We start from the raw sequence: 16253 nt of genomic DNA, 5'->3' as shown, positions 1-16253 counted from the left end.
AGCCCAAGAAGGTCTTGCTGGCAGCCCAATGCTAAGTATCCTGGTGCCTGGAGAAACAGTGGCACCAAAATGGTGACTACTGTATACTGTGGGTGCTGGGAAGTTGCCCGGACGACTCCTCGGGGAAGGGGATGTTTATCCCCTTTCCCCAAGTAATGGCACAGACCCTGCAATAGGGCTTTTCAAGTCTGTGCTGGCTATTTTTCTGGAACAGACTTGAGAATCTCTGTGTTGATCTTTTCAGCCTGACACAGAGGATAGGCTCTTACAAAGGTGGTCTCCTCTGGACCCTCCCCCTCCCAAAATGCCTCCTCCCTGCCCCCAAAGGCCACACTGCTGCCCAGTCTTTCTTAACTCTGATGGCTATGCAGCATCATTCTCCTGGTACTGCACCCAGCACCGGTGCTCCCTCCTCCCACGGCAGTGGCGTAGCTAGGTCATTTGACACCAGGGGTCCATAAATTTTTGTCACCCCATATGACATTAATTAATTGTTAATTCATTCGTTCACATTTTCATACCACCCTTCCTCTAAGCAGCTTGGGATTTGAAATGAATAATAATAATAATAATGGCCAGAAAATAAATGCAGTGAATATTTCCCCACAAGCAATGGATGAAATTATTCCTAAAAGCCATGATTTCAGAATTTTGGTTACTAGGGTGTCACCCCCCCCCCCCAAGAATGTCTAATTGACCTGTTTTGAGTTAAGGCAGTGGTTCTCAAACTTTTAACACTGGGACCCACTTTTTAGAATGACAATCTGTCCAGGACCCACTGGAAGTGATGTCATGGCTGGAAGTGACATAATCAAGCACAATAAAATAAATAATTATAAATAATTAAATTAAAGAAAAACAAATAATTAAATAAGGGGAAGCCAGCCCTGTTCCACCAAGTGAATTTCCTCTGTAGCCTGCCTGCAAGAACAGCCCCCCCCCCAAAAAAAATATCAATGAGGTTTTCTGCCCTCCGCAGTGCCCAGTTCAGTTTAAATTCTTATATTTCAAGCATAGCACTGTCAGGACCCACCTGGCTTTACAAGTCTAAAAGCAAATAAAATGGACCCTACCAGCTGAAGCCTCTGTTTTATTCTTTGGGGGGGGGTGCTGCCATCTGGAGGAGTTGTTTGAGCCCCACTTTCATCAGATTGGGACCGTGTAGCTAGCCTTGCATTCCCCTTTGCCTGACTTGACCAGGAGCCAAGGCACATTTGCTTACTCGTGAGTAAACGCAACTGTGTGGTTTACTTTCACTTTCCATAGGGCTCAATACATTTGTCTGCTTGGAGGGAGGGACTTCCTTCTTAATAAGAACATAAGAACAGCCCCACTGGATCAGGCCATAGGCCCATCTAGTCCAGCTTCCTGTATCTCACAGCAGCCCACCAAATGCCCCAGGGAGCACACCAGATAACAAGAGACCTGTATCCTGGTGCCCTCCCTTGCATCTGGCATTCTGACATAGCCCATTTCTAAAATCAGGAGGTTGCACATACACATCATGGCTTGTACCCCGTAATGGATTTTTCTTCCAGAAACTTGTCCAATCCCCTTTTAAAGGCATCCAGGTTAGATGCCATCACCATATCCTGTGGCAAGGAGTTCCACAGACCAACCATATGCTGAGTAAAGAAATATTTTCTTTTGTCTGTCCTAACTCTCCCAACACTCAATTTTAGTGGATGTCCCCTGGTTCTGGTGTTATGTAAGAGTGTAAAGAGCATCTCTCTATCCACTTTATCCTTCACATGCATAATTTTGTATGTCTTAATCATGTCCCCCCTCAGGCGTCTCTTTTCTAGGCTGAAGAGGCCCAAACGCCATAGACTTTCCTCATAAGGAAGGTGCTCCAGCCCAGTAATCATCTTCGTCGCTCTCTTTTGCACCTTTTCCATTTCCACGATGTTCTTTTTGAGAAGTGGTGACCAGAGCTGGATGCAGTACTCCAGGTGTGGCCTTTCCACACCTTGGGTGTTTTTTTTGGGCATCCTTCATTGGAGAGGAGCCATTTTGGTGTCATTGGATTCCTCTCAGCCTGCCCTTTCCAACAGACTAAGGCAAGTTCGCCTACTCATGAATAAATGTGCGATATGTTTTGGTATCGCTCCTTTTCTGTAGGATTCCATGCATTTTTTTGTTTCCGGTTTTTTGGCCATAACGTTTGATGGAAAGGAGATATTTCAATCCAGGTTTTTGCATTGTATCCCACTAGAAATTCCGCATCTGACGGTATATAGCATGATGGGGTTACTTGTAACCTCTGCGATGTTAGCGATGTTGGGGCATTTGTGGTGTTAACCCTCCAAGGGTAGTACCTGGGGTGGATCGCCCCCTGCCCCCGCTAGCTACACCACTGTCCCTTGGTGCTATAAACGTGCTTTATGGCACGTTTCCATCACCAGTGCTGGTGCTAATGGTCTATAAGATTTATCCTAAGCTGTATTATAGGCTCCCTCTGATAATAAATTATATCCCTCTGATAATAAAATATAAATTGTTGTACTCATAATGGGTTTAAATGACTAGGAGTTACACTGTAGCTGCTCAAAAAGATACTCTATGAAGCCAGTAATTACCTAGGTGGTTAGATGTAGCTTCTGTCCATAGAGTTATGCTCAAGGCTGAGTGGCAAAAGGCAGGGCCTCTGAGAGGAATTTTATCAGGGGGTACAAAGTTTCTTTTGGGCCCCTTTGCAAAGGGTGGTGATGGGCAAGCAGAATAGGGGCAAGGAGGGGCAAATCAGGGAGGGTAGAGACAGCGGGGAAAAGTCTTTGGAGCCCAGGTCTACCAATCCATGTGGCATCGGTAGTGTCCCCAGCATCCCCTGTTGTGGTAGTGTTGCCAACATCCTGTGCGGGCAACAAGTCTTCTATACAATGTCTGAGTAGATAGGAAAATGTAAGCCCAGGAACTTTCTGGGCCCCCTCCTTTGGCTCCTGGGCCCCCCTTTTGACCCTGGGCCCAGGTACAACTTACCCCCTTTACCCCCCTCTCCTAGGCCCTGGCAAAAAGCAGTTTGTCCAGTTCAAGGTTGCTCTTCGGGCAGGGGCCTGCTGAGCCCTGTCTGCAGAGTTCCAGTTAATGTGCTCTTTTGCCTGCTTAGCTGGCCTATGTTTGGTGAATAGGATCAACACTTGTACCATCCATTTGTTAATGTGTGTTCCCTTCTTTGAGACATGTCTATGGTGGAGAAACAGACTGGTCTTATTGGATCCTTGACTATGAGATGAGCGCAAGAGACATTGCTCAACCTGCTCCAGTTCGACTGCATCTTTCCTAAAGTGAGGTTTCTAAATTTCTACATTTAGAAAGCGATTTCTCAAATTAGAAAGAAATTTAGAGATGTCTAAATTTCAAAAGTGAAAATTTCTAAAGCGAGGATTGTCTTAGGCTCGTGAGCCAAGGACGGTCTCTCTTGGTTTGTGTGCATGTGTCAATTCCTGTAGCTTAGCATGCAATGACGCTGTTAATCTGAGCTACTTTCAATATTCTCATTAGTTGCAGCAATCAAAGAGATTCCCCAATGTGCAAGCACTTTGATTTGTCACCATGGTACTTTGCTTTGGCTTATTGCTGAGGTTCAATAGTTATACAACACACTGAATTACCTAGCAGTTTTTTTTCCCCTTAACAAGGCTTTGAAAGGTTTTTCTCCATGTCATTCAAATGTATTATGGCTGCGGTGTTTAATTAATTAATTGATGAAATTAAACATTTAAAAAACCTTGATGAACTGAAAAGGTGCCCCTGATTAATTGGCCAGTACAATGTATTATTTTCAAATCTATTTTCCATACAAGAGCTGTAGATGGCGTGTCATTTAAAAAAAACAACATTCCTTTATGTATCGGAGCGAAATGAACAGGAAATGGCTAAGGTAATGCCTGCTGCATATATGCAAGCATGATCAAGCACAAAGAAGGTATCCTTTTTCTTTAGAACAATGGCTTTTCCTCATTTGCAAATATTGGCAGCAGTTGCAGACCAGGCCCCCGTGCTGCCCTGGGACACAAGGCTGCAACATGCCACCCCCCTGCAATACACTGCCCTCCCCAGTGGATACTTATCCAGCTCTGTATGGAGCCTCGCATGATGTTCCTGGGCTCTCCAACAGCCTTCTGAGGCTTCTTGAGTGCTGTTAAATGGTACTTTCAGTTTTCCAACAAAAACTAGGAGTACTGTTTAAGGGCTCTCTGGAGGACTCAGAAGGCTTCATAGCACCCTCAGATGCAGTGCGAGGCTTTGCCTGTGCCTGGAACAGTTCTGGAGGTGGCAGCAGTGGTGTGGCACACGGAGGTGCTGCCCCTGCAGGTGTGCCTGGGGCTTTTGCTCCCCCCCACCTGGAGACTGCCACTGATATGCAGATTCAATCAATCCATTGCACACGGGTTGTCTCCTAAATAGCTCTTATGTTTGCACAAGGGGGCACAATTTTCATGGACATTCTACCTGCTGAAGCTCATCCGCCCTGCTTGATGCCTTCCTGTTCTGGAGGGTTTTCCCAGATTCCAGAAACCAATTTTCAAGTGGCATGGGGGACTACAGGGCAAAGGAGGGACTAGTGAAAATTACCCCCCTTCAATGAATGGATGCCCTCAGAAGGATCATTTAGGATACAACCCAACAAGACTGCGTGATTAACAGCAGAATCCTACGCATGTCTACTCAGAAATAAACCCCATGGAGTTCAAAGGATTTACTCCCAGATAAGTGTGTATGGGATTGCAGCTTAATATTTCTTTATAGCATTTAATGAAGATATTATGTTGTGTATGTGCTGGAACTTATGTCATGATTCTCAGTGGTAACCTCAGTGATGGAAACCATGGAATGGCACTGGAATTAAAAGAAGAAGAAAAACTTAAGTCTTGGGAGCCTAGGACTAAAATCACTTGCACTTAGTTGGTCCATGCACCTTTCAACTTGGTTGAACTTCCCCCCCCCCCCCGACTGAAACATGTATTGGATCAGATTTCAAGCTAGTGAAGGAGTTTCAGACATTCAAAGAAATTTGTCAAATTATTTCTTTCATTCATTCATGCTGCTTTTGCACCCACAAGACCAAGCTATGAGGGTCTTTACAGAGCTAACAACAATGACTCCAGTCACTGTCCAAAACGAAAACATTCAGTCCCATCAGCCATTCCATTCAAAGAGTCTTGGTTAGATGTTTCGCAGAATTCTGATTGGTCCTTGCTCCTTTTACATTTACTGCTCCAGCCACACCTCCTTAAGTCTGAGTAACTGCCATGCATGTTCATTGCTACTCACATATTTGGGCCTTGCAACCAGGCTCTTGTCCCAGCTTATCTCACAACAGTCAAGGGCACAATCCTAGCCTCCATGCCAGCATAGGACATGCTGCACCAGTGTTAGCCATCTCAAAGGTGCCATGAAGCACTTTGCAATGGCATAGCAGATGCTGGCGCCAACAGGAAGGGCCATGCTGACCCATGTGTGCCAACAGAAGGAGCAGTGCATGCTGGACATGGTGCGTTCTGTATTGAGTGGCACAGGGGTGGGAGAAGACCAGAGAGGGGGTGTAACAGGGTGGGGGACGGTGACAACAGGGATGGGTGGGGGGGATCAATAGCTATGCTGTTGCACAACCATACAGGACAGTCAAGCTTTAGCTTGACAGCAGTCAAGCTGTCACAGACCCTGGAAAACATGTCCCAGGCCCAGGGTTGGCAATGATTATCTTTCCAGCTTTGCTCCTTTCCTGTCTGGTCCCTTTAAATGGAAGGGTCTGTGAAAGAAAGCAGTGAGGCAGTGGCATAGCTAATGATCATGTAGCCCAGTGCGGAGCTCAAAATGATGCCCCGGAAGTGATGTCACAAACAGAAGTGATGTCGCGCTTGGGCTTTTTAAAAAGTGAAAATCAGGGAAAACCTGCCTCCTCCCTCCCAGAAGCTCACCACCTACTTCCTCAGGTGCCTCCCCCTAGCCAGTGGCATAGCTAAGGCATCTATCTACTACCTGGGGTCAAAGAAAATTTTAACTCCCCCCACAACAAAGTCAAATTTAATTAAGTAAATAAAAAGTGTGTCCCTTATTGGTTAGAAACACTGTGCTGGGGTGAAGAGGGACAGTTATTCTCCCCCTGCTAAATAAGAGGAGAATCACTTGAAAAAGTGCCTCTTTACCCAGTTAGCAGGGGTAACTGTATTATGATACACGGAAATGAGAGCTGACTTTCATTAATATCTTAATTGTTCCATGTTGTACCATAATAGCATCTCATTGTCTCTCAGAACAACCAGTCTCATAGGTCAGTTTTGAGTTAAGAAAATCCACTTTTCGTTCCATAAGGCAGTTGTGTTTTCATTTTCTGGTTAATTGGTCATAACTTTTGATAGAATATTGATATTCCAAAAGGGTTTCTTTCATTGCATTCTGCATTAAATTTCCTTTCCAATGATATATAACATTATGGTATTATTCATACATACCATTTTTTTTCACAATTTTGACCACTAGTGTCAAGCTCAGCTTGTTGCCCCCGCCCCAAAGCTTGTTGCCTGGTGCAACTGCTACCTCCTGCACCACCTTAGCTATGCTACTGCAATGAGGTGAGAGGGTAGGGAAGCAGATTGATGTGGCTCGGTCACATCTTGTTAGGGACAAGAGCATGGATGAAAGTTAAAAATGGATGCATGTCAAGTACTGTATTAATACTATAGGAATAAACAAAAACAAGAGAAAATGCGTAGTGTTATTTAAGAGGGAAGAAGACATTTGGGTAGAAGACATTTGGGCAGGTGAGAATCATACATCTGGAGGAATGACGACAAAGCTATAACAGGAAACAAGGGCACGTACCAATTCCAATAAAACTGTATTATACATGCATATCAGCTGACTGTAAAATGAATTACAGGTGTCCAACTGAACTCAGTTGATCATTTTAAATTACTAATCTCAGCCAGGTAAGCAAAACCAACTATAAATTGGATTAATTACTGTAGCTCAAGATTTAGCTCAACAGCACTTAATTTCAACTTCCAAAGGCTACACAAACCAATTTTGTACTCTTAGATTATAATGAGGAGTCTTTATTCTTTAATCAGATCATCCAGTATCTAGCTGTCTAATGTAATGCTCCTTTGAAGTCTAGAAAGATCTAACATAATTGAGGAAATGTCGAACTACTTGACTCTCTCCCTTTTTAAAAAAAACTATAAAGGAATTAAACATTAATCAGACTTGTGCATCTCAATTAAACCAATTAAAATTATCACAGAATGAACAACTCACTGCAATAGGTAGCTTTAATGTTTGAATACATTATCAACTTTTACCTAATTTCGTTTAAAATGTTTGCTATTCAGAAAAGAATCAGGAACCTCCATAACCATCATATGACGCCATCCTGGTGAAGAATCACATCCTATTGGTCAAAAAGACATTTTCCCTGTGGATGTCTTTGATACTTCTGAAAAAATTTCCGTATAGTTCATAGACTACTTGAAATCTTTCAGCTGCAAAATCTTTTCCTTTTTGGTGATAGGTGGGTGGGTGGGTTTAGGAGGATTTGTTTTTTAATGTAATACAGACAGCACAATAAGTCTTTGAATTCATTGCCATCAAAGTCAGGCCTAGTTTGGTCTGGTAGGCTGATGCACATACATGAAGTCCATATAATTACTAATAATTTGTAACAAGTGTTAATTGATAAACAGCTCCCTCTGGTATCTTAATTAATACGGTAGGATATCTAGGCAATTTACGACTTGGATTGATCTCAATTAGTCAACAAAAATCTGGGTAGGCTGTTCAAAGTAGAGGGAAGAAATTTATCCCTGTGAGACTTTGGGGTTTTTTGTCTTCATGAATCTTTTTTTTTTTTTTAAACCAAGTGCAAGAAAATTAGAAGTCGTTTGCTATGATCTATCAACCACACATCATACTTTTTTTTTTTACAGTATTTCTTGCTTCATTGCTTTGTTCATCATCAGGTTACCACACAATGTCTTTTCTTTAAAGACAGACAAGACATTGCGTTTTGGGATGTATGCTTCCAGATAACCGCGCCTAAAGTCACAGAAACCACAGAATGGAAAATATTTTAAATATGCCATTAAAAAAAAATCTCCTTATAATTTGGAAGTAGACAGCCTTAATTAAAAGACACCACCAGAGGAGTGGCATTGGGATAATTATTTTTTAGGTGTGGATATGGAGCCATCTTTATTCGCTGCTCCTTAATCCACTGGACAGATTGTAGAAGACAAAATCTAAGACTACTTGGAGTTGTCCTAGTGGACTATAATTAAAGGGGTAAAAATAGAAAAGGAGGCATCCATGTTAAAAAGCTAGATCACATACACTAGTTACAAACAGCTGTTGAAACATTAATTATCCACCTTGTTTGCAAATGTACTAGCTGGAGTTCCTGATACACAAACGTGAATATCTATGGATCTTTGGTGTCCCTCTGTTTTAGAAGGAATTCATTCTATAATGCAGCACACCTAACATAGGTCAAGCATTAGAGCAGGTGTTATTTCCAGAAGCCACAAAATTCCACATTAATATTGCCCTGAAGACATTTTGATGTCCCCCAAATGCAAATAGCTTTCTAAGTAAATCTAAAAAGCAACACCAACAGGCATGCCTTTTGAATTTTAAGCAGCGCTGAACCTCATTTGAAAAAAGAATTTGTTAATGAAAGAAGATAGTTTGATGGGTGCAAATTACTGTAGGTTTAGCCAGTCTGTTTTTAAAATGCAGTCTATCCTGGAGGCCACTGTCCCCAAGGAGGGGAGATCCAAGGTAGTTAAAAAGCTACCTAAAATGCTACCTTTTATCAGACTGGCTTGTGGTAGCGAACGGCAGCCTTGCAAATGGGTCTACCAAAGTTACAAGCCCACAAATTATTGTACTTTATTTGCCTTCCAACTCTCAACCAGATCTGTCTATATTTGTGGAACACTGATGACCTGAAAGAAGAAAAGTATCAGAATGCTTCCTATTTAGAAAACATTCCCTGTCTGGATACCTGTAAGTAATTCTTACTTGCCACACATAAGAACATAAGAACAGCCCCACTGGATCAGACCATAGGCCCATCTAGTCCAGCTTCCTGTATCTCACAGCGGCCCACCAAATGCCCCAGGGAGCACACCAGATAACAAGAGACCTCATCCTGGTGCCCTCCCTTGCATCTGGCATTCTGACATAACCCATTTCTAAAATCAGGAGGTTGCGCATACACATCATGGCTTGTACCCCATAATGGATTTTTCCTCCAGAAACTCATGTGTGAGAAACTCTCACACACATGTGAGTGTGCATATACACACATGTACAAGTGTGCATATACATGATAGGCATCCACTCCACGGAAGGAGCAACAACTGACTATTCCAAAGACAAATCCAATCCTGTGCAAGGAGGCTCAGGGATCTGTAAACTGCTTTTATGTTTGTTTTTTTAAAGGATGTTTAATGTCACTTAATTCAAGGTACTTTCCTCCTGATTGTTCTCCATCTACAGCGCTACTACTGACCCTTCATTCTGAAGCTTAGGGTTTGCAAAGCTAAACTGCAGTGAGACCCCCCAGTTTGTGACACATACACACACACAAACTTTGAGGTATATCAAATGGGCACATCTTAAAAGTATAATAGCACAATCCTTTGCATATCTACTCAGAAGAAAGTCCCATTATACTCAATGGGGCTTACTTCCAGGAAAGCATGTAAAGGATTGCAGCCTCATTCTATTAATTATATTCAGAGGCCAATCCTAGGCAATTCTGTTCAGAAGGAAGTCCTATTATAGTTAATGCAGTTACGCCCAGTTATGTGTTGATAGGATTGCAACCTGACAGCCCAATCCTATGAAGTGCTACTGTTGACAGAAATAGCATTCCTCCAAAAGTACGTGTGATATGGCTGTCACAAATGGCGATTTGGACGTGTGCATAGCCGCATACTTCTGGACCACTGCCAGAGATGTCGTGGAAAGTGGCACCTGACGCAGGCAATTTGCACTGCATGCTATCCCCTCCAGAGTGAGCTGATGGCCCATTTGTCTCTTCAGACTTGTGCCAGCTGAAGAGCTGGTGCAGGTCCAAGGAAGCCCATTGGCGGTCACAGGGTTTACCAAGGGGTAAGAAAAAATATTTTCTCTTTCCCCTCCCAAGTCGTCCTGGTCATCCTCCCCCCCACCCCCCCGCAACACAGCCTGTTGTGGCATGGCTGCATGATACGGCAGGTAAAAGCATAGAATTGGGCTATGAATGATTGATGGAGATCAGTCATGTCAGAATTATTCTCAGGGTGAGGGCTTCTGGAACAAAGTTGGCAGGTTCTGCTCTGAATCTAACACAGATTCCAACCTCCTAAGTAGAGTAGAAAGCTATGTCTGATCTGTGGTAGTCATTAAAAATGGAAAGCTGAACATTTCAGCAGGCAGGAATAAATGGTCTGAACAGGGGAGATGCCCATTGTCATACTACATGCTGTACAATATCTGTAAGACAATTAAAAGCAACATAGAATTCTCTAACCTGAACAAAAATATAGCTTACAACATTGGCTTACATAGGATCTTAGAATCCTTTCTTGTTCACATTTAAATTTGTACATAAATTGTTAAAGTTTGTTAAACTTCTCAAAACCAGATTTGTAGGCTTCATAAGAATGAAACCATGATGAACTAGATGGTGTGGTTGAGGTACAGCCAGTTCTGTGGCCCATCATATTTGGTGAGACATCATATTTGTTGTATTTTTATTTTATTTTTATCCTAGCCTTCTTCCAAGGAGCTCATGATGGCATATACAGCTCTCCTTCTCATTCCCACTGTATCCTCACAACAACTTCATGAGGTAGGTTAGGCTTAGAGTTATTACAAGTGGCCCAAGATCATATAGTGAAATCCACGTCTGCTGGGAACTCTGGAGCAGAGCTTAAATGGGGGTGGGGGGGGGTGTTCAGAGGGTTGGAGAGGAAAGGAGGAATTGCCAAAAATTGTGACCCTTGCAACTTTATGCATATAGGAGACAGTGCTCAAATATGTCAGGATTTGGCTACAACTCATGAACTTTAAGACAAGTTAGGAGTTTTTCAGGATAAGTAGTATCAGAATAAAACAACAGTAATGGACTGCTGGGCTATTGGCTAAAGGTTATATGGAGGGGGGACAAGTTCCAAGTTACAGAACAAAGATAGGTAGGAGCTGCAATTCAGGTGAATGCTCCCAGGTGACTCTGGCCCAAACCTGGTTCACACTTTCCTGTAAGACTCTGTAAGTATGGCAGGCACCACAACACGCCATGTAAGGGCCCTCTCCCACTTGCTGTTGGAGCCATTCTGGCGACGTGCAATGTGCAGGCTCTTACAGATCCAAATAGCATCTCCTGCACATTGCCTTTACGGCCTGGAATGGTTCCGGTGGCGGTTGGGGCCGCTTGCACACCATGTTCTTTGCCCTCCCTCTAGCTATGCTACTGACCACCCTTCATGCACAACTGAGATGCTGTTCAAAATGAGTATCCGATTTGTGGGAGGGCGTGCTTCTGCCCAATAAAATTATTAAAACTGGCAAGGCCTGCCTGGAGGAGGAACAGAAGATGCTTATTCACATGTGGGAGGGCCAATTCCAAAGTACCATCCAATCAGCCCATTATGGGACAGAGTTAACCTGAGGTTACTTTTAATAATAGCAAGAATTAATTAAAACGTCGGAGATTCGAACTGTTTAACGATTGATAATGAGATGATTCTACCCAATTTTGTCAGCTGAAATGACTCTTTCTGTACTCTTCACAGCAGAAGTTTCTCTGTGTTGGTAGTGCTTCTCTATCAGAGGCTTCCCCTCTAGTAGATTCCTGCTACACATGCGGGAGGATTCTTTCATCATCATCTTGCTCTCAGTAGGCATTCCTTTAAAGCAGAGGGTGGCTCATCTTTGACTAAAATAATACCTTCTCGGAATTGCTCCCCTCCCTTGCAGTCTTTGGATTGCTGTTGGCTTCCGTTATTTTAAGTTGAGTTCAACTGAACTGGCAGGAAAATAAGGAATGAAAAGACGTTTGTGATTCAATCTGCACAAGTTCAATTCTTTGAGGAAGTTATTGTGATCTGCGGCTTTCAACTTGGCCTTCAAATGATCCTTATTTTTCAGCTGCCTCTTCTAATGCAGTAAGTACAATATATGCCATTCCCCCCCCCTTTTGGCAAATCCATCCTATTTTCACCCGCTGTCTGACTAAGATACAGCAAGTGGCCCATTTTGTACTGAGTATTTTGGAACAGCTTGCCCTGGTTTCAGGAAGCAGGGAATTCTAGACATTTCCATGAAAGCAGGTCCAGACTAGATGTGCAGAAACCCACATGGAAATGTGTGTTTCCCATGTCACTGAAAAGAAAAAGGGACAGAAAGTGCCTGCCGTAAGGCTTCCGCTTAGTCTCTGTAGCCCTTCTGGCATTACCTCAGCAGCACTCCTATGTCAGAAGTCACGTAGAAGGAGTTGTCACTGTGGCTACAGAGGTTGAGACCATTCTCTTAGGAAAAGCAGCCTGCTGGTTCAGGGAGTCCTGCCTGGCAGGGTTTGGGTAGGAAGAAGACGTACTAAAACAACGCTCTGAGCCCAATCCTATTCAACTTTCCACCAGCAATGCAGCCCTGAGGAGGCCTCTGTGACCCCCCTGCCTGGCAGGATGCAGTGCATGCCCCCTTGGCATGGCTGCATCAGCACTGGAAAGTTGGATGGGATTGGGTCCTAACACTGCAGAGGTAATGTCAGAAGGGTGCTTGTTGGGCACAGAGTCCTTAGGTTCCTTCCCATTCCCCGAGTCTCTTCATTTGGTAATTATGACGGCAGAACTGAAAGCAAAGAGACTCAGGCCCAACCCAAACTTGTAGAAACCGATGTGGAAATGAGGTTTTCCCCATAAGATAACAGCATATTTGGGTGCAGAAGCCACACACATTTTCTCATCAGTGTTTTCCTCACAGAATAAGCAATGTACCCTTTCCACTTTTTATTCTGTGAGTTGCACTGGTTCTTTTGCACTGGTTTTGAACATATGGTTGCAGAACTCATGTGGTTTTTTTATATCCATGAGTAGAGGTGTTTGAAAATGGCATTTTTTATTTTACTCAAAAGTAAGCCCAGTGTGTTCAGTAAGATTCGGGCCAGGGTTTCTCAAACTGTGGGCTGCAACCCACTTGGTGGTTTGTGACCTTATGTCCGGTGGGTCCTTGATTGGGCCCTCCACTACGCTTGCATTCAGTTGGCTCCAACGTGGAGCCCTATGGTCACAATTGGAAGCCACATGGGGCCTCCACAAGCCTCAGAAGTCCTCCTCAGGCCTCCAGAAGCTGTTGGAAAGTCACTTCCAGTTTACTTCTGGGCAGGAGGTCTGGCTCAGTTGGTAGAGCTGCTGCTTTGTATGCCTGAAGATCCAAGTCTGCCAGTTCGGAACAACCGGAAATATCAGAGAACTGACAACAGGGTGATATGCTGACGAGCTGACCCTCGGTGGTAGAGAGGAGTTGCTGTCAAGTTGAGTGTGGGAGGCAAAGCGGCTGCAGAGAGGTCAGACTGGGAAGGAATTCAGCTTGAATGAGGAGTTCTATGAAAGATGAGAACTATTCCATTGTAAAAATCCCTACAGGGGTTTAGAAAAGCCTGCCTATGCAAACCACCTTGGATTAAAGTCTGAGGAGAAATCTGATTACCAAGAAAGGCAGTATATAAATACCTGTATTATTATTGTTGTTGTTGTTGTTGTTGTTATTATATTCATGAAAGTGACTTCCAGTTGCTCTCCTGCGGAGGCCTGGGACAGGAGAAGGAGGTGGGTTGCAGCACCCTCTGCCACAGACAGGTGGGTTGCGGTGATGGATGGGGGAGTTTGAGAACCCCTGATTTAGCCTGCAATTCTGTGGTATTCAACCAAAACAAACACTGCAATTCATTGACCATGAATTTTGAGACCTTGGAGGAGGGGAGATAGCACTCTAGACTTGTTTCCCGGCAGAGCCCACCTTTGCCACAGCTCATCCTCTCATTGGGGACAAATCTCAGTGTAACCATCCTGAATTAGATGGACCAATGTGCTGGCTCAGTATAAGGCAGCTTCATATATTCGAATTGGGAAGAGCTAAGGGTTCCTTATTTGGAATTGAGACACTGAAAGGCAGTGGCAATCCTGACCCTGGCAGCATCCGGGGCCAAGACCGCAGGTTGCTGCCCCCTGCCGAGCTGCCACCCCCTGCCTCCCTTCCAGAGGCCCAGGGAGACAGTGCACACGCTTCCTGTCCCTCCAAAGGCCTTCTAAAGGCCTTGGAGGGCTGAAAAAATAGCTTCCTGTTTCATGGAGGAAATTGATGTGAAGTGATGTTTTAATGCCCTCAGAAGGCCTTCTAAGGGTTTAAAAACCACTTCCAGTTTCCTGCCATAAAACTGGAAGTGATTCTTTTTTTGGTCCTCTGAGGCCTTTAAAAGGCCTTCAGATGGTCGGAGAGGCAGCGTTCTGCTTCCCTGGCCCCCAGAATGCCTCTAGGAGAAAGGCCCTGCATGGCGTGGGGGGTGGGGTGTTGCAGGGGGCATGGATGGTGGCGTGGTGCTGCCCCCAGCCTGGCATCCCGGGCATTTGTCCCCCTTGCCCCGCTCAGGTACACCACTGCTGAGAAGACATTTTTTGTTGCAGTATCCAAAATGTCCCTAATTTGTACTTCTGACCTGGGTCTCTTCTGAAAGGTAGTATGAAACTAGAATAATTTGTTCCGGTTGGCATTTGAGGGTCAAGACTAGAATAGTGTCACTTTAAATGGTTCTGAATGGTTTACATTCTTTGCATGTATTACCTGCTCCAAGCCTTGAGGATGGAATAGGCTACAAATCAAATGAATGCGCAAATACATGCATAATACTATAATAAATATGATATTGCTCTTGGGGCACAGAGGGGGGCTGCTTAGTACCTAAACTTGGCTTTCCCTCTGGGCTTGGCAGCAGACAGTTCATTGTAATTGTAAATTTGTCCTTTTCGTCTAATTCTGGGTAAAGAGCAACTTTGGCCCCGAGGGCAGCTTGTAAAAGAAAAATACTTATCCAAAAAGCTGTTGACTTGGCTTGTGATTTCCTCGAATCCCTTTTTTATTATTTAAACTGTATTTGCACAGGGCTAAGAAGAGCCTTCCCCTCACTTCTAGCCCGACCCTTGTCTGTATTTGATTGTGATGTGGGCATGGTCTTCATATCTGGTCTCTTCTCAGTAGGTTTGCTTTTCTTTTTTGATAGAAATGTTTGGTTACAGAGATGGGTGCAATTAGCCTGGTTTTCAGCTGCGCTGATTGCAGGATAGTCACAATCCTGTGCATCGTTACTTGGAAGCGGTCTCACTGCACACAGTGGGACTTACTCCCAGGTAAGCATGCATAAGGATTGCAGTCCCAGTGACCTTGTGTTCCCCAAAGGAGACAGTCCAAATTGTTTGAATGAAACCCTGTGCAGACCAAGACTACAGTATTGTACTGTTGACATTTAATTAGAATGAAGGGGTGTTAATGTCTGTGTGACTTTTGAAGTAGCATGCATGGGCTTTGGTTGTTAACTGCATTCGCTGGTAGTCTGCCAGCATGGTCACTCGCATCAATGAATTGTCAGTGGAGTTTTTCAGTTGGTTAAGGCCCTGATTGCCAAAGAATCAATACAGTATTATTTTTTGCATTCATCACATGTGGATTGTGTCCTTTTTCATGGACCTTAAGCTGATGTAACTGGGGACGTGATCCCATTTTTCCTTGCAGCAACCCTTCACCAGGGTTGGTGCCAGAGCGCATTGGGTTCTGAGAAGGGCCCATACTTGGGACCCTTGCGCACATCTGTACTGCCTCCTAGTCCGTTTGTCCTCTTCCAGCTTACTGGGCTTATGATCTTGGCAGTGGAGTCACTGAATTGCTGACTGCTGGCTATACAGTTGGTTGGTAGGTGAGGGCAGTTCCTCTGTATCCTTCCTGGCTTTCTGTGGTGGTAACAGCCTCTGAGGAGTCAGCATAGGCTTGTCCCTTTTCCTCCCTTCCTAGGGCCCTCTGCATGGGCCTTTCCAACATCCTTTGGCATCTACTACGTCACAATAGCACCTAATTTTCCTTTGAAAATCCAGAGTTGCATTGACTCTAAATTCTTATAAGTCACAGGTAGGCATGAAAATGGTTGGCAACCTTCAGTCTCGAAAGACTATGGTAATAAGCCGACAGCACCCGGTATTCCCAGGCGGTCTCCCATC

General features: G+C 44.1%; 1 pseudogene; it reads right to left on the bottom strand.

The window, feature by feature from the left end:
- Positions 1-16215: 16215 nt before the first annotated feature.
- LOC136649839 (5S ribosomal RNA) overlaps positions 16216-16253 on the bottom strand; it is a 120-nt pseudogene continuing 82 nt past the window's right edge.

The sequence above is a fragment of the Tiliqua scincoides genome, chromosome 4, assembly GCF_035046505.1.
Source record: "Tiliqua scincoides isolate rTilSci1 chromosome 4, rTilSci1.hap2, whole genome shotgun sequence".
In the NCBI taxonomy this organism is placed as follows: Eukaryota; Metazoa; Chordata; class Lepidosauria; order Squamata; family Scincidae; genus Tiliqua; species Tiliqua scincoides.
Note: the sequence above shows the minus strand (reverse complement) of the source record. Positions and strands in the feature narration are given on the sequence as shown.